The sequence below is a fragment of the Pieris rapae genome, chromosome 14 (genome assembly GCF_905147795.1).
Source record: "Pieris rapae chromosome 14, ilPieRapa1.1, whole genome shotgun sequence".
NCBI classification, from domain to species: Eukaryota; Metazoa; Arthropoda; class Insecta; order Lepidoptera; family Pieridae; genus Pieris; species Pieris rapae.
Genome location: NC_059522.1, coordinates 4,877,716 through 4,898,269, shown reverse-complemented (window position 1 = coordinate 4,898,269; position 20,554 = coordinate 4,877,716).

The following is a 20,554-nucleotide window of genomic DNA, read 5'->3' as shown; positions in this document are numbered from 1 at the left end:
TGTCTCTGCAAGAAAAATGGCTACCTTTGTAATTCAAAATGCCACGATAGTTTGTCTTGCAATAACAAGTAGATCGTCATCTTTTTTAATTTTAAGGTTGTTTGATTATTTTTTTATTGTATGTTTACCAATATCCCTTAAAAATATTATTATAATGTTCCTTTTTTAAATTTTATGGTTGTATTCTGTTGATGTGTTTGATTATTTTATTTACTTTTAATTAATGTTGTCACCTTGGCAACTACTTTATGCTGATGTTCCCTAAAATGTTCCTTTAGTGTAAGTATTTTTACTAGGTACGGTACTATGTTTCTATACCCTATTTCTTTTTAATAAATATTTTTAAAACTTTATCTTGTTTTTAATCCCAAAATTCAAATTAGTTTCTCTAGTGCTAGTTGTAACTAAAGCTCGGAGTGACAACTAGTTTTATCAGAAAATGAATTATATCAGTGGTAAATTCTAGTTTTCACTTGTTATTTCTAGTTTTGACAAAGGCATTTAGTAAAAACTATTTTTAACTAGAGAAAACGAGTTTTAACTAAAAACTGTAACATAGGCAATCCTATTAAAAAAAATAATCTACACTACTACACCACTAGGTACTAGTTAGTTGGTGTATGTGAAAAATATATATAGACATAATAGAGTCTTGAGTTCTTCTATCACCCACGAAAAATGGGCTGCAATGACTGTATCCTGCAGGCTCGTTATTATATGAAAAGACAAGGACTTATATCAAAGTAAAAATGATATTAAATCCTCATTTATATTTAGTGAGTCCTCATTTATAGTTATTGCACTTTATTTAAGTCTGTATGTATTGATATAGTATCCTCCCAATAAGAAAAGCGGCGTGCACATTTAAACGAACAAATAATAATGAGATACGTACAAACGTACCTGTGTTTCTAGAGGAAAAAGAGTCGGATTTGGCTTTTTGAAAAACGCAAAAGAAATATCGCACAAATTCGTGTTTTCCAAAGAGTTATTGGTGTTTGCAACAATATTTTTCAGATGTTTGAAACTGCATACAATTGTATGATTTGACAAATTTTGTAGACCTAGGGTTAGTGCTTTCGTATAGTTATAAATTTTATCTACGTGACCTTATTTAAATAAAAAATAAAAAAAAATTATTCAAAATAAAAATATTTGAATTACTGATGATGTTTTTAGTCGGAGTTAGATTGTTAGAGATTCAAATATGATAAATACCGATTATATATAGTTCTTTGCATGATCTCGTATGCATAATTACAAGTTCCACACAATAAAGCGTGTAGACAGATGTTAAAACCAGAAAATTGATAATTCGACCATTAATTAAAGGTTAAGGGTTGCCACTGTGTCGTAATTTTAGTATAAATACCCTTGATTAAAAAACACATTCAAGGCAAATAAAGCCTCTTATGCAGGAATATAAAAAAATTAAGTCAATTAATTTCTAATACCTTGAAAATACTAAATCGAAACTTCGAGAAGGCTACTCGTGTTACAGCAGTTCTTATATTTCTGAACATCTGATAATAAATTAAAATATATATTTCTTAATAGGATTTTATTGCATTCCTTCCTATAGCAAATTACCTTCTTCATTTACCATCACCTTTTCTCAAATCAAGGGTAAATGGACGAGATAATACATAGCAGAATGTGTCTAGGTTTGAACGGTTGTATTTTTTGAAGTTATACTTCTTTAGGCGCGTATTAAAATTGATGAGAGTTTAGGAAGCGCGCGCACCGTGACACAAAATTAACAGAATGAAGTTAGATTTAGGTGGCATAAAAATCGATAACTATGTTCAAGTTTTATTTAGAACGCGTGTTTCGTAACAGTACAATTAAACAGTGTGAATAAATAAATATTATTTGGTGTTTTTAAATCAATTTCATATACGACGGTGATAGTATTTACTAATAAAATCTTTTTGATAAATTTGATGATTCATCCTTAATCACTACTGCATTTTAGTTTTTTTCGATACGCCAAAGAAGTATAATTTCTAACGCATGTACATAAGTACACATACTTTTTCTGTACCAGACGATAAATATAAATGTTCGACTAAGAAGATACCACAAGGCTAACTAGGTTTTAAAATAATATTGACGATGACAACTAGCGCCTGGACTATACACCCAAAGCCATCCGTTAAAGTTGGCGTTATCTTCAACATTTCGCAATTTTATTGCACCATTTCGTGTATATGCTGGCATAAACTGAAATCGAACGTGTCGAACAGTGTTAATTTTATGGTTGATGATAACTTTCAGGCCTAATTAATTTGTTCAATAATTAATGCGAATGGTTGTTGCTATAGCAACCGATTCACAAACGCGTACAGACTTTCGGCAATATTTTGTGATTTTAAGTAGTGTTGAGTCTAATAAAAATTATAACACATTTTTTAGTCACAAGCGTCGCAAAGTTGAAAATCCTAAAACAAAATAGGAAACTTTTAAAAGAATCATTCAGTAAATTGCTCAGCTGGGATGAAGTTCGTCATAAAAGAGCTTTTGAAAACTATTTTAGTGAACGATGTATCGTCAAGGGACATTCGAGCTCAGCTTCGTTTCCTTTTCATTACAGCAAAGCCCGCTAAGGCGGGTGGCCGAACAATTTTGTGTTTTTACATGAGAATTAAGTAGAATATTTTGGCCGGAAATTAAAAACTAAACATAATTTCCGCTGACACGAAATTTTAAAATATATTCTTCATTAAATATCGTATTATGAGTCATTTATAATGTTGGCCTTAGTAATATCGTTTACTAAGTAGGAGAGTAGTCGGTTCAACATTATTTTCAAATAAACGTATTGGGAACAAAAATACTATTCAATCCACTATATGTACATAATATATTTATAACTACAAGGAAAATAGAAGACTATATTCAATAAGCTTAAATGTTTACTTATATATACTAAAAAAGTCCATAAATGAAATTATAAAAAATACCACGTCCATATCACATATGTACATGATTATAATTATTTTATCATTTTTTAATGTAAGGAGGAGGCTTCATAGGAGGCAAACCGGAGGCTTATCTGATGTTAAGTATTACGAACATTGCTAAAAGGCTCACAAGTATGTTTCCGGCCTTTTAGGAATTGTAGGCTCTTTTCTTGAAGAATTTTCCATTACACATATTTAAGTGCTATAAAACAATATCATGAAATCAATAGTACATTTAGGGATGCATATAAATGGAGAAAGATCTAAAAATAGAGAGATTGAAATAGCTGCCGATGAAAGGTCCGACTATAGATCATTTTACACCATCTATTTAAGTAGCTGTCGCGTACACTACGTTTATACATTGAGAAGTTCTCGGATGCATCGAGTCGTGAAAGGATTTTATTTTGCATCTTTCACGTCGGCTTCAATTCAAAGTAAACTACTTTAACTTAGTATTTCCGACGTATTTGAATAGGTATTACGTTCTAAAATAGACTTTGTTTGCTATCTTAGGCTGTTTTTAAAAATGTGTATTTGAATACATGCTGAGAATGTGTCCTGTCCTTTAAATAGAATTCAAATATATGGGTGGGAAAAAATTAAGAACCCTTTTGAAATCATTATAAAAATCAAAATACCTATCTTCATCTAGGTAAACAAGTACACTTATGAACGTCAAAAAAATAAAAATCAAAAATTAAATTAATTGTAAATTTACACTACCAGTTCGCAAGTCAAGGGAGTAGAGCAAGCAAGAAAAACTGGTAAGAAATTTTTCACTCTTTTATAAATATAGGTCGACATTAAACAAACATCTAACAGATAAAACTAATACTATATGAGTTGATAATACACAAACCAAACTAATACTTAAAATAAGTATACGAATATAAATAAATCATTTGTTACGAAAGTTTAGTACTTACAGTTTAAAATGTTTTTATATAGTATGTTGAAAATACAACACGAGAAATCACGTACAATTTATGAGTATTAATTGAGATATAGACTTACTCGGTAACTTCTTGTACCGGCCAGATGTTTTGTATAAATTTAGATTTAGGTCGTCTTATATCCGATGCGCAACGCATAGCGGAACATTAGAATGGAAATCGCTACGGAGTTATATATTCATAAAGTATTAATATATTTTTATAGAACAGGAGCCAAACGGACATCAGTCTCGTCACTCTTAATACTAGAGAACTCGAGTGCGTTGCCGCCCTTTTTAATAAAAAAAAAATATTTATTTCAGACATACACACATTATGTTTACAGCCTATGCCAATACGACAATGTGGAGAAACATTTAATAAAAATATAATAATGTACATAAAAATTAGACATATAATTTACACAATATCGCTACTGTGAATTCACTCTGCGTACATACAAATATGTCGATAGTATCGGAGACCGCATTTAGTAAGATCAACGTCTTGGATGACGGGGATCTGTGCAACAGACTGGTTCTTGCCTTTGGTATCGCAAATAACCCAGGCCTTCGCCGTCGCACATATCCCATAGGTACTAAGTAGCCCAGTTCCTAGTACTCGGGTTACACACTCCCACACACACTCACACACACCCCTCAAGACTTTCCGTTTATATATATAAGGTTATAAACCCTCAAGTAAGACTCGGCTTACACACTCCCACACACAGTCACACACACACCCCTCAAGACTTTTAGTTTTTATATATAAGGTTATAAAACCTCAATACCAAAAGGGCCTGGTCGCGTTTGTGTTTTAGTTATTGCTAAAGTTAAATATCACAAAAGAGTAACCGCCGCTATTCAGGGGTTGAAAAGCGACGGCTTGACATGTTGTTTATCGGAAAACTTTGAACTCGGTCACCGTTCTAAAATACATTTGATGCCTTTAGATTATTTGCGGATTGGATTTATTTTTATGTTCTTACCGATGCGAATGATTTGTTTATTTGTGAATAATATTTAACAATATTAGATATTGTCGTAATTTTGACGATGTTTGCAATAAAATATGTTATTTTCAGGTGCGAAATAAAACTTTTGTTGTGTGAAGTGCACTTTTAATATGCTCTAATATAATTGTCAAGTAACACGCACGATGAGCATGTATCATAAGTATTTAAAATAAAAAATATTTAATTTAAATCAAATTTACAAGTTGACCCCTTGGTCCTGAAATATAGTCCTTGATCAAAAATAAACGAGCCGAGAAAAATTAAACGAAAATTATTCAAACCTCAAGTTATGTTCAGTGGCGATCGCTGGATGTTTTTTTTTTCTGTGAGACCCCTACATCCTAGCCTATCAGGCACGCAATCAGGCAGATTTGTGACGGGAGTTCGTCAGATGTTCAAATGTACGTTAAATGAAATTCTTTGTTTGAAGCTAGGTGTCAATTATTAGGTTCAATCGTTAAACATAATATGAGGTTATAACTAACATAAAATTTTGCGAGGTTAAACAAAAACTAACTAAACTATTTAGGTTTGATCCTATAATGCCGTTCAGTATCTCGTGCGATCTCGCACCGGTCCGTTCCCAGTCAGGTAAAATATCTTAATATTTATAAATCTCCTGTCACGATGTTTGTCCGCGATGGACTCCTAAACTACTTAACCGATTTTAAATTAAATTGGCACACCGTGAGCAGTATGGTCCAACTTAAGAGATATGATAGCTTAGATCTTTAATTATAGTCGAAATTTTATTTTATTGCAAATATTTGTTTATTATTTGATACAATTATAACAGATGGCGCTGTGTTAAACGTACCAACGTTTCACATAAGCTATCTACCTTTCACATAAGTTCTCCTACCGTTTCCTTTGAATTGTTTACTACTATGTAATATAACAAAAACCTTAGCAACACTTGGCCGAGTCTGCTACTTATATAAGAAAGATTACGAGAATTCTTACAATTGTATCGCTCCAGTTCTATTACAATTTATGAGTGTCGGAAAAATTAAAGAGCACGTTCATTACTTAACTGACGTTTTCCAATTTATTGGCTACAAGTGTACGATGATTAATAACATTCATTCTGCGCTACTTAATATTAACTAAAATATATAGGGTAATGGGTCAGTTATACAACTCTCGTTATAAAATACATAATGAGAGTTATATAACTTATATAGCATCTTTTCTCATTACTCATCGATCACAGCTGCTCGGATACTGCCCTTTGTGATACTAAACTGAATTTTAATTATTAATTTACATAATAATTCTTACGTAACAAGTCTGAGGAAGAAGTTAATACAGTCGAAGTTTTTGCATTTTTCGTATTTTTTACATTTTAAATTATTACATTATATATTATAATGTAACTAGCTGACCTGGCAAACGTTTTGCCATGTATATCATTTATAATAAAAAATAAGGGTTGATCGTAGAGGGGTGAAAATTAGGGGTTATATGTATTTACTAATGATTTTTATTTATGACTAGCTGACCCGGCAGACTTCGTACTGCCTCATCGATAAATAAAAGACCTAATCTTTTGTATAAAATGATTTTAAAACAAACAAAATAATTATTAATGAAAAAGCATTTATTGAATAAAGCATGAAGTTTTATTATTATTTTCGATACATCATGTTGCTTACTTAGAAATCAGAGTTTTCCTGAAATACTGGCTATTTATAAGGTTTAAATTTGATATTCACAGACACACACTGTGAAAATACAGTCTGTTAATTAATTTAAAGCTTTCTCATAAACTATATTTTTTGTTTTGTTTTGTTTTGTGGTGCGTAAATAAACAAAGAAGACGGTTTTCCGACGCGCGAACACGTGACGTATAATTGTCCATGCGCGAAACAGGGAAACTCCAAGTTCATTCCACAAACTTCTAAAGTCTGTCCTTGCGATTTATTTATGGTCATCGCAAAGGCCAGACGCACTGGAAATTGTAAGCGTTTAAAATCGAATGGTAAGTCCGTTGGAATCATCGGTATCCGCGGAATCAAGACATCCTCTCCTTTGTATTTTCCTTTTATGATTGTCGCCTAAATGACGTTATTCATCAGTCTTTTCACAGCCAGTCTTGTTCCATTGCATAGTCGAGGTTGATTAATGTTACGCAGCATGATGACAACTGATCCTACTTTTAACTGCAAATTGTGAGGTGGTAATCCAGGCAATTCCAGTGAATTTAAAAACTCAGTGGGATAGCTGATTACGTCATCCTGGTTCATTACGGTGTCGACTGATTTGAAGGAAACCATAATTTAATTTGTCTTTATTATTATTGATTTATCTTTCGATTTCTATATAGTCTTATTAAAAAAATAATCGGACAGAGTAACAACTTAAGTTAGCTAAAATAAAAAAATAATCGGACAGAGTAACAACTGAAGTTAGCTAAAATTGTGTTTATTTATGTACTATGTATTTTGAGACTATGCAATTTTGTCGCGTTCGCGATTCACTTTCACTTTTGTTGAGTTTCAGAACGCGATATTAGGTCCTCCAACGCGCACGCGAATTTGAACTTTATGCAGCGGTAATAAATTACAAATTGACTCTCCATTTTATTTAGAAAACGTTTGTATGGGAAATAGAAAAATGCTGTTTTGAGGATTTTCCCGGCAATTATTCGAATTTTTCTCACCTTTTAAACCTTCCCTAGACCTCCACGAATAATTCAAGACCAAGATAAGATAAATCCGTTCAGCCGTTCTCGAGTTTTAGCGAGACTAACGAACAGCAATTGATTTTTATATATATAGATACAGATAAAAAAAATATCTAAAATTTGAAAAAAAAATTAGGGGTGGATTACTCTTAACATTTAGGGGGATGATAAATAGATGTTGTCCGATTCTCAGACCTACCCAATATTCATACAAAATTTCATGAAAATCGGGAAAGCCGTTTCGGAGGAGTTTAACCACAAACACCGCGACACGAGAATTTTATATATAAGATTTACTTAATGGTGCTGTTAGTGAGTCTTAATTACTATGACTATATACTCTTTCCATGTGATTTAGATACATATATAATTGCCTTTTTTAATTAAATAGCCCTCCCTGATGGATCGTTTGAGGGTCCTAGACTAAACAGTAATACTAATAAAAAGCTAAGTTCGTTAGCCTTCAAACCACGGAGGATGAAGGCTAATGGAAGACCCATTTGTGTATTACGATAATGAAGCAATAATGTCTTTGGGTTACGCGTCTACTACACATTTAACTGAAATCATTAGCGACCATTAACGTCTAGTTATATAATATTAATAAAATTAAAATAATATTTATATGACACTCAATATCTAACTCATACAATACATTTGCTTTCATGTACTAACCGTTTGAGTTTGCAGCGGGTAACCAGTGCCATAAGTACTCGAAATTTTCTTTAGCGCGGTTAATATAAAAACTATTGTAGTATACACTTCATTGCATTACAGAAAATAAAAAAAATATATTAAACAATTTTATGAAAAGCAATGGCGAAAAAAATGGCGGCCATTTTCGAGCGATTTCTTCCAGACAACCACTGTGAGTAAAGGAAAAAAAAAACATGGATTAAATTACATAAGGTAGGCAAGAAGTGCAAAAATACATTTTACAAATATAATAAGAAGGAAAAACATACTTACTAAATATCACTAATATACACATATAACTAAGAGTTAAAAATAATATCTTTATTTAACTTATATGCTAATTCTTATTACAAATTCGTGTGTATATCAATTTAATTTAAAATACTTATGTATAAAACAGTATCTCTTATCTGTGTGGATAAGTGTGAAAATATGTGATTACTCGAAATGGGACAGAAAATGCTTTGTCAGTACTCATTATGTCTGAGAGGCTTATGAGCTTGAAATTGATGGATACGGGTATGGCTTATGTACTTTTTAACCATGGAAATGAATGGCTTTCTCTGTTTTGCCCTTTGAAGGTATAAATATCCAGTGTTAACAGTTCAAATGAAAATATCGTAGCTCTTAATTTCATATATTTACCTAGAACTGGCAGTAAATGTAAATTCACAATTTATTTAATTTATTTGACGTTCATAAGTGTACTTTGTTTACCTATATGAATAAAGATATTGTTTGTTTGTTTTAGATAAATAAGATTTAAATAAATATATAGTTTTTGAGATAAATAATTTTAGAGGAGGCTTTTAGTAGCGATCCAAACCCTAGATTTTATTAAATGCTACAAAATAATTAATGTTTTGAGTATAATCAATATTAAAGCAACTATACAAAAAAATTGCATTTCGTTAATTCGTTGCGTTCTTTGTCAGGGAAGGCCAATTCCAGGCAATTCTTAACAAAGTATTGAGTTTTTGTGTATACGCTTAAAATAAACAAGCAAAAATATACTCATGACATTCTTTTTGCGTATAACACTATAGGTTAATTTTATGTATGATAAATTAATGTAAGTCCAGTCCATTTCCAAAAATTTTCATTTGCCTTTATCGTGCGCTATGTGGCTCTAATTTATGCTATTCATTTGATCTCCTCTCCCCATACCTCTTGCTCCTCGCCTTCCCACTACGTTACCTTTATTGTCTACCTCCGGTCAGAAAGCCTAGCATGTCCACTTTAGCCTTGCATGGCTTGAGGCAATGGCATTTGTAATTAATCTTATTTTTATGTGACCTAAAATATTATATTCACTTCATTAGCTGTAAATTTATAAGTTGCAGCCACATGTGAAGTTTATTCAAAACATTTTGTCATAGTAAAAAAGATTTTTAGTATTATTGAACCGTGCGTAGTGAAACTGGTAGGAATGAGGTTAACAGTAAAGAAAACCAAAGTGTTTTTGTACAAAATGAAACGATGTTGTTTCGTAGCAGCCTCCTCTGAGAGATAGTAGTAGGGATTCACGGGTTCTGCCTCACTCGCTGCCTCAGTCAACCTAACCCCCCGTGCCGGGGACTGCCTCACTCGCTGCCTCAGTCAACCTAACCCCCCGTGTGTTTCTGGCTCAGCGGCAGTCCCCGCCTAAAAAAAAAAAAAAAAAAAAAAGTTTGGTCTCTTTCCCCACTAAACAGACCGTGCTGAGTCGATAGCACTCACTCCCGAAGCGATATTTCTCTCTGTTTCGAAGTTAGGTTTTGCTATACGTTGCAAATTAATCGATTTACTAATCACCTCATAATAAGAATGTAACGTCTCGTCCAAATCCTCATTTACTAATCACCGAGTCAGTTTCGTATCCATAATTAGCAAATTACGCATACGCATTTACCTGCAAATGCACCAGGACAGATGGGAAAAGGATTTACTGAACATTAAAAATATGATTTCCGTGTTTTATGTGTTTATTTGCATTATGTTACAATACAACTTTACTAGTGTCATGTCATTTCTTGGCGAGTCATACGAAAAATTTCTGAGGTAATCTTCCAAGCTGAAACCCCAGAACTTGTAGTACAAATATACTACACAATACTCCCCACAAAAGGCAGAATAGATGTCCTGAACGCTAGCTGTATTATAGCGCCATACCCGACAATTTCTTCTTAAAAAATCCGCTATTACTCTAATAGGCTTACGTCCAAATGAATCAAAATATTCTCCAACTTTTTCGTGGTTGATATGAATAGCTACCCAATGAGATCCTGGTTGTGAGTCAGGATCGAGATTGCATATAATAAATGTGGGTAAGTGTACGTGCATTGGTAGGCGATTCGAGGGGTACACGCTATACTGGATGCTGGGATGTATTTTATGGAGACTCATTTGCAGGTTTAATGTATTCATTTTTATTCCAACGCGTTTGACCTTCTACTCTTATATATTGCACTAAATACAATTCCAATTCCTATCAATCATCCACCTCAACTAACATCTCGTTGTATTGTCATCCCAATATATGTGATATCTTATATGCATTTATTTAGAAAAGTAGGGAAACTATTAATGAGAAACCATATTTTTATTTATTATATTTCATTCCGTTTATTATTCTCAATTTAATCATAAGTACATAAAAGTCATTTCTTAACTACTATAATCCACACATACATTTCTGTTCTTATCTATTTCTATAATGTTTGAAAACTCTGCATAAACTACACAGTTAATTGTTTCAGTCAATGCGTTCTCGAATCTTACTTCCATTCTCACACTACCATGACGAATGAGATTCCAGTGAATATTAGAGTTAGCTGATAAGTCGGGGGTTAAATCAAAGGCTAGTAAACAGTATCCATCTGAGTATTGCTCCCTCGATATCCCATTACCTTCGTTAAGAAAATGTATACCGGTACCTGAGTACAGTGTGTGGTATGCGCTGGCAAATACATCGTTTGGGAATGATGGTTGTAATGATTTTGATGGTATTTGTTGACCGTCTATATATAAACTAAAGGAGCAAATACCGAAGTTTTCAAAGTTGAATGGGTTTTTATTATAACTACCATTGAAGGCGGTATTATTAACAAAACCAATGATACATCTCTTAGGAACCTGTCCTAAAAATATATTGTCCAGTGTCTTACCCTGCACACCAGATGGTATGGTCAGGACTTTCACTTCGCCTCTTGTTATAGGATATTTAGCTGTAGTAGTGGCAAGAACCTTTTGATGGGCTATTAGTATTGATGGATTAATTTTTGCTCTGCGTATTATTAAAGTTGCATCTGTGATACAGACTTTGTACTTATTATCTGCATTCTGTGACATGAGGTTAAATGTTTCTCTCGATCTCACTAATTTTATAGATAGTTCGACCCCGTTAATGAGGAATTTATCTTGATTGAATATATCCCCATGTAAATGTCCAATCATTTCGACATCCTTACCATCCTTTGAAAGTTGTTGTCTTTTGTAAAAGCCCTTATTTGCCTCATTAGTTTCATTCATTTTACCAGCTGTATCCTCGTACCATAAACCACATGTCAAATGTGATTTTTTGGCAGATGATGAATAATTTAATAGAGTTTCTATGAAAGCACGATATGCATAAGTATTATTTGGGGGTGACACAAGTTTTTGGTTTAGGTAAACATCCAATTGGTTAAATAAAGAATGTAACCAATTATTGACTGGTGCCACTACATTAGCTGCATTAACTACAGAACCGTCTTGATTTTTAATTTGAGCCTTGAGATGGAGTAGTGTATGCGAAAGGTCTATGTAGTCGTCTCCTGTACCAGGTACTTGGAATTCGATGGGTCCATCATCGCTTAATGAAGAAATTGGTTTGTAGTGTATCCAGTGCCCATATTCGATACTTGTTTGTGTGGAAGGAAGAGCAAATAGGTCCAATTCAGATTTAACACACTCACATGAATGATTATGAATAAATGACATTATGATTAGTTTGAAAATATATCTTTGGAAATATTAATATTTTTGTTCCTTGTTTTCCTTAAAGCGTCTTTCTTCTTAAGAGGTGAAACTCGAATGAGCTCATTTCTATATTTTCGTCTTTTATTAACACCCGATCCAGTCATAAGTTCATCAATTTTGGTATCAACTTTGTGTTTAAGGTTAGAACTAGCACTTTTCAAACGATTTTTAATTGATTCTTTAATGGGGCGACTAGCTACAACATCTGACAAAAGCCCAATACCACTGTTAAGTGCTTCTTTTCCAATCACCTTAGCACCACTACTGAGTAAAGGTAGCACACTTCGAAATAACCCCCCAAGAAAACTGCCGATACCATGACCACGTTGATGTAAGGCTCCTTTGTAGATTACATTAATACCAGATCCAGCTTGTTGCGAATAATAATGTTCATAAGGACATATAATAGTATCTTGAGGTGTATACATTTCAAAAAAGATATAAAGATTATATTTTTTTAAAATGAAGTTTCACACACGATGTACCGTATTGAAATGGTACCGCATTTCCCGTGGTTGTTCTTATATCTACCTCAATAACATCAAATTCTCTTCTCATAACAGGTAAATAATGTGGTGGTGAAAATATATGCATTTTATTTGAACCATATATGTATTTAGCGGGATCTAAGGGTATAATTCTCAACAGGGGTGTCATGACATCACCAACAATTTGTGGTTCTATAATATCACAATACACAAATAATTGTGATGGTAACCCTAAATGTAGATTAGCAGGGCGTTTACTGATATTTTGATTTACTAGATTGGTATCTGGCTCAAACCCAAGTTGAAAACTCAAATTAGGTGATAGAGATAATGAAATTATTGATGGATCCTTTACTGCAACAGAGACAAACTTTGACACGGTGTCCTGGCGAAAACTAACTTTCTCTTTCGAATTTAAAGCTATAAGAATATTTTGTATATTATCATAGTTGGTGGCCGGTATATGGTTCTTATACATTAGTGTGGTCTCTTCGTTATTGATGGTAGTTTTTTTACTTATGTACATAATATTTTCATGCTCTTGCACGGAGAACATAGTAGAGGGATATTGGAACTCAACTATACCTACCATCCATTCTCCTTCTAATGTAATGGGCTTAGGTAGTTTTGTAGAAAAATTTGAAGTCATATTTCCCGGAAAATATTGTGTGGAACTATTGCTGAGTAAAGTTAAATAAAAACTTTCCTTCATTGTAAAGTTTTGATAGAAGATAATACCCAAGAATTAAATTTGTTTGGGTACCCTTTCCACTTGACTAATGCTTCTTTTCTGAGTCCAGAGTTACGATACCTTAAGATTTTATCAATTTTATAATCAGAAGTGGGGGAAAATGTAACTTTTTGTAATTCTTTCTCATAAAATGTGCCTGTTATAGATTCATTTTCCAAATCCATCAAAGTGTATACAACACATGGTGAGCGATCTATAACTGAAGTTATAATAAATATTTCATCACTCCAATTACTTTCATAACCTTTTTGAAATGTATGTTTTTGTTTAGTAATTCTTACATGGTCACCGACTTTAAACTTGGGTAACTTTTTCAAATTTGAGTTACATGAAATTCCATCAAAATATAGATTCCTCCAAACTTTCATAATGTTTTGGTTATTAACATCACATGGTCTCATTTTTATACTAGAATGCACACTGTGATTATATGAACTAACTAAATCTTGTAAGATATCTATATAGCGATGTGTATTTTTATATGTAAAATAACGCCACATTTTCATTTTTAAAGTTCTCTGAAATCTTTCTACTATACTTGCTTTAATATCTGGATTATTTGTAGTATAATAATTTATATTTTTATTTTTTAAATAACTTTGGACATCTTTAGATACAAATTCTGTACCTTTATCTGATTGTATATGTCTAGGAACAGTTTTAGCTTCATCAAAAATGCTAGTAAAACACTGTTTTATTGTAACAGAATCTTTCTTTTTTATTGCTCTAACATACGCATATTTGCTAAAAACATCAATGACACATAAAATATACTTATATCCATCATTATCCTGTTCGTAAGTTCTTAAGTCACTCAAGTCAGCTTGCCACAATTCATTAAAATTTGATAAAATGTACTTATTTCGCAGAAATCTTTTTCGAACTGGCTTATGTAACGTATATGTTTCTTGAGACTGCAACCACGTCTCTACATCTGTTTTAGAAAGTTTTCCATTCATCGCTTTTGTTAATGTATTCACATTACTGTAACCGGCAGGATGTGAAATATCATAATATATTTGATGAAGCTTTAATATGGGGTCCATTTATCCCAATCAATTTTGTTTTTTATTTTACTGTTATGATTTGATTGAGTCGGAGAAGTGTAATCGATGCTTGATTCTTGGATCGGTAGTGTGTGATGTTTTTTAAGATTGCCAATATATTTAAGTCTTTTGAGATTACCAATGTATGTCAGTGGTATATTTATATCATTTAAAAATTCTGAGAATGTTTCCCAACCGATGGGATCTGCTTTCTTTGAGGGTCTTAATGCATCATTTACTAAATCAATAATATTACTTCCAGGAATTTCTTTTCCACTAATTACCACTGTACCATATTTATTCCATTGTAATTTATCACTATGGTTTTGAATGGATTCCATCAATAATTCTCCTTTCTTTATATAAGTTTTCGGAATCAAATTTAATATGTCCTGTGTTGACAACTGAAACGAGACGTCTTTACCCAACGACGGTTGTTCACCACCTACCACTTTTTCATTTTCATTTTCATTTTCGTTATCAGTGAAATTAATTTTACCATCTTCATAAGTTTTATTATTTACTGTTTTTTCAGTAAATATTATTTCTTGAGGTTGACGTTCTACCATAGAAAAATGAAGGTATCTTTGTAAAATTTGTTGGTAAAGGGCCCATTTCTCACGATCTCCTAATTGGCTTGACATTATTTTTTCCATTTCACTGTCTAATCGACTTCGTGGTGTAACTTTATTTTCATTTTGTTGATGTGTTATTTTATCAACAAAATCGTGTTCAATAATCAGCATTTTTTTAGTATTCATAGTGGTTTATTAGTAAAACAACTTATAAGACTACTTAGAACAGTGCCTAATATTATTGGAAGAAAGGAACCTCCTTTTTGAATTAATATATTTTTTCTATATTCAAAACTTTTTCCTCTGCTTACTAGCTTACGTAAGGTATTTTTTAGGTTTTTAAGTTTAGACTTCTCTGCTCCTTTCAATGGTACTTTTCCTTTCAAAACGTTATAAATACACTCACAAAGACAGTTTATTTCTTGATTATTGCAGGTTTTCAGTAATACCTTCCGATGTCTTGGTTTTAATGTGTGTAGAGCTGACAATAAATCTTTATGTGTTGTTACTCGATGATACATAGTTTAAAACTGACTCAAAATCGTTGATTACAAAGGTATTTATATGCTTTCATGGTGATATATAATGTACAATAGTGAGTGTTTTCAAAAATGTTTGATTTTATCCGGTGTGTATCATCAGTATTTTGTTTTAAATCAATCATCAAATATCCGTGAGCAACTTTTGTAGCATCTGCATATGATTCTTCGATAAATTTAGTGTTCTCAGGCGAAACCTGTCTGGCTAGAAATTTAATTTGTGTTTTATCACGGGGATTTTTGAAATAAATGATGTAACTTGAATTAAGGGAAATGTCACGTTGTCCTCTTCCTTGATGAAATAAGTTTTGTGTTATATAAAAAACACTTAAATTTCTATGGTGACTTCCTTTTGTAAATATATCAACAACTCTACCGTCAGATTCTCTCATTAAATCATCTATTATTATCAAATGAGGATTTTTACCATCGAACATATGCAAATCAGGCAACCCTTGATGATAGTTCACTCCAGGTATATTATATAGTGGCTGCATTTCATCATAACACCATGTTATTTCAGAAAAAGACTCATTACATGCACTACCCCTATGTTTAATGAATTGTGCTACAAAGTTTGATTTTCCACATCCTGTTGGACCTGCTATGATTGCAGCAAAAGGATGAATAAAATGAATCATTTTTTTATACTTCTTTCTTCTTTGGGTATCCAAATAAAACTGAATATTTTTCTTTAAAAGATTTTATTTATACATTAAAGTTACTCTAAAATATAAATAAGGTAATATCTAAATAAAACAATAATATGAAAACATTATCTTACAAAATATTATAAAACACATAAATAAATAATAATGAGTAATGAAATTATCTACAACTAAATTTCATAAACATATTATTAATAATTTAGTTCACATTTTTCTTTTATTTTTTTACTTGGAATTGCTAACGAGTTTATAATGGCCCAGTGGTATCGTATCTATATTATTTGGTAGAATGTGTCGCTTGGTATCATTAAAAGATAAACATGTTTTATTAATTTCTTGGGTGAAAATTGTATGTTTTAACGATTTAAATCGATACATTTTACAAAATTGAATATTAAATTTATTAAATAAACATGACTTATAATTGTCTAACGTTAATTTTTTTGTGACACATTTGTTAACACCCTTCGCCTTAGTAATAATTTTAGAATACAAAGTCTGTATCACAGATGCAACTTTAATAATACGCAGAGCAAAAATTAATCCATCAATACTAATAGCCCATCAAAAGGTTCTTGCCACTACTACAGCTAAATATCCTATAACAAGAGGCGAAGTGAAAGTCCTGACCATACCATCTGGTGTGCAGGGTAAGACACTGGACAATATATTTTTAGGACAGGTTCCTAAGAGATGTATCATTGGTTTTGTTAATAATACCGCCTTCAATGGTAGTTATAATAAAAACCCATTCAACTTTGAAAACTTCGGTATTTGCTCCTTTAGTTTATATATAGACGGTCAACAAATACCATCAAAATCATTACAACCATCATTCCCAAACGATGTATTTGCCAGCGCATACCACACACTGTACTCAGGTACCGGTATACATTTTCTTAACGAAGGTAATGGGATATCGAGGGAGCAATACTCAGATGGATACTGTTTACTAGCCTTTGATTTAACCCCCGACTTATCAGCTAACTCTAATATTCACTGGAATCTCATTCGTCATGGTAGTGTGAGAATGGAAGTAAGATTCGAGAACGCATTGACTGAAACAATTAACTGTGTAGTTTATGCAGAGTTTTCAAACATTATAGAAATAGATAAGAACAGAAATGTATGTGTGGATTATAGTAGTTAAGAAATGACTTTTATGTACTTATGATTAAATTGAGAATAATAAACGGAATGAAATATAATAAATAAAAATATGGTTTCTCATTAATAGTTTCCCTACTTTTCTAAATAAATGCATATAAGATATCACATATATTGGGATGACAATACAACGAGATGTTAGTTGAGGTGGATGATTGATAGGAATTGGAATTGTATTTAGTGCAATATATAAGAGTAGAAGGTCAAACGCGTTGGAATAAAAATGAATACATTAAACCTGCAAATGAGTCTCCATAAAATACATCCCAGCATCCAGTATAGCGTGTACCCCTCGAATCGCCTACCAATGCACGTACACTTACCCACATTTATTATATGCAATCTCGATCCTGACTCACAACCAGGATCTCATTGGGTAGCTATTCATATCAACCACGAAAAAGTTGGAGAATATTTTGATTCATTTGGACGTAAGCCTATTAGAGTAATAGCGGATTTTTTAAGAAGAAATTGTCGGGTATGGAGCTATAATACAGCTAGCATTCAGGACATCTATTCTGCCTTTTGTGGGGAGTATTGTGTAGTATATTTGTACTACAAGTTCTGGGGTTTCAGCTTGGAAGATTACCTCAGAAATTTTTCGTATGACTCGCCAAGAAATGACATGACACTAGTAAAGTTGTATTGTAACATAATGCAAATAAACACATAAAACACGGAAATCATATTTTTAATGTTCAGTAAATCCTTTTCCCATCTGTCCTGGTGCATTTGCAGGTAAATGCGTATGCGTAATTTGCTAATTATGGATACGAAACTGACTCGGTGATTAGTAAATGAGGATTTGGACGAGACGTTACATTCTTATTATGAGGTGATTAGTAAATCGATTAATTTGCAACGTATAGCAAAACCTAACTTCGAAACAGAGAGAAATATCGCTTCGGGAGTGAGTGCTATCGACTCAGCACGGTCTGTTTAGTGGGGAAAGAGACCAAACTTTTTTTTTTTTTTTTTTTTTTTAGGCGGGGACTGCCGCTGAGCCAGAAACACACGGGGGGTTAGGTTGACTGAGGCAGCGAGTGAGGCAGTCCCCGGCACGGGGGGTTAGGTTGACTGAGGCAGCGAGTGAGGCAGAACCCGGCACGGGGGGTTAGGTTGACTGAGGCAGCGAGTGAGGCAGAACCCGGCACGGGGGGTTAGGTTGACTGAGGCAGCGAGTGAGGCAGAACCCGTGAATCCCTACTACTGATGTGGTTTGCGTAATTAAAACGGTCAATGTTAGAATTATAATGAGATATTGTTCACAATTATTTTTAGTATACTTGCGCTGTAAAAGTTTTCAAACGAATCAAAATATATAATTTAGTTATATAGGTAACACTGATAGTACAACCCTATTTTTTTGCCTAAAACCGTGCCATTGATTTCAGAATTAAGGCGTGTCGGTTTTCTTCACAATATGTCGGCCGTATCATCAATATAGAAAAATCCATCCTTCAGAGTTTAAAGGTATCAAGCATCAACCCTTATAGGACTAGTTTTGTTTGAATAACATTCTGTGTTAACGCAATAAATGAGAGATTACTAAATATTTTTTTAAAAGACTGAATGAATTTATTATAAAAGTCCACAGATTATCACACAACCTAAACACGGGCCGCGTGGCTTAATGAAATTTCGGTTCACTAAGCTAGTTTCGGTCTGACCTAAGCTTTTAGGTCACGTCTAGGTGTATAGGACGAAACTAAAATTAGTCCAGCAACTCTCTCAACTTTGCCGTAAATAAAGAAAATTTAATTAAACTGTTTTGGCATAGTTTTTAATCGACAGGTGAAGGTAACTCTATAGAAAGAAAATGGGAATTTATTTACCATTCACCTAAACTACTCAAATGATATCATAAGGATTATATTTAATCTAAATGTATATAAAATTATGATTATTACCAATTTACCAAAATTACTTACCAATAATAAACGATCCATACAAGGTAATGTTCGTTATTAAAATTACTAGAATATATACTTAGTTCATTATTAATTAAAACTTATGTGATATGTCCTAACTAGTTATAAGTCTTATATACAAAAATATCGCACAGAAATATATTTGATAATATCGTATTTCTAAGAATTAATATAAAGAATCACAACAAGAAGAAATGAAATTGAGATTCTACAAATCGAATTTTTCTATATTAAGATCATCTTGCGAGAAATATTCAATTTGCTGGTTTGAACGACAGTAATTTAGGAATTATTTGATTGGTCGTACGTTTCCTGCTCCGATAAATTAATGAACTGTACTGAATTTACATTTCGTCTTTTAATAATATTTACGCTTTATACGAGCGTAATCTATTAAGTTAAGTTTAGCGTAACGTACCTTTTAAGCGTATTCTAATCATAAGAATACACTTCTTAAATTGTATACAATTTCTGAAATATTTTTTCATTGTGACGTATTTAAACTTCATCAGCAATGTTGGCCTAGTGGCTTCAGCGTGCGACTCTCATACCTGAGGTCGTAGGTTCGAGCCCCGGCTGTGCACCAATGGAGTTTCTTTCTATTTGCGCATTTAACATTTGCTCGAACGGTGAAGGAAAACATCGTGAGGAAACCGACATGTCTTAGACCCAAAAAGTCAACGGCGTGTGTAACGCACTGGAGTCTGAAAACCTACTCGCCTATTAGATTTAAAAATGATCATGAAACAGATTCAGAAATCTGAGGCCAAGGCCTAAAGAGGTTGTAGCGTAACTGATTTATTTATTTTTAATTAAACTTCATAGACTATTAGATGGAATTCTACATTGAAATGAAATGGCAACCATATTGACATATTATTGATACCCCTCGAATTAACGCAGGTGAAACCGATTGTTATGTTCACTAGATTTGATTTGCTGTTAATAGATAAGTTGTGAGTAGTTCCGACATTAATTTAAAGTTTAAGTTCTACTAAAACTACTGACTAACTTATTTTCCAGTGTAAGTTTTCGTAGTATTTAATTAAAGAAAAGCTCGTAGCTTTACAGAATACGCACTTTAGTAAGTGA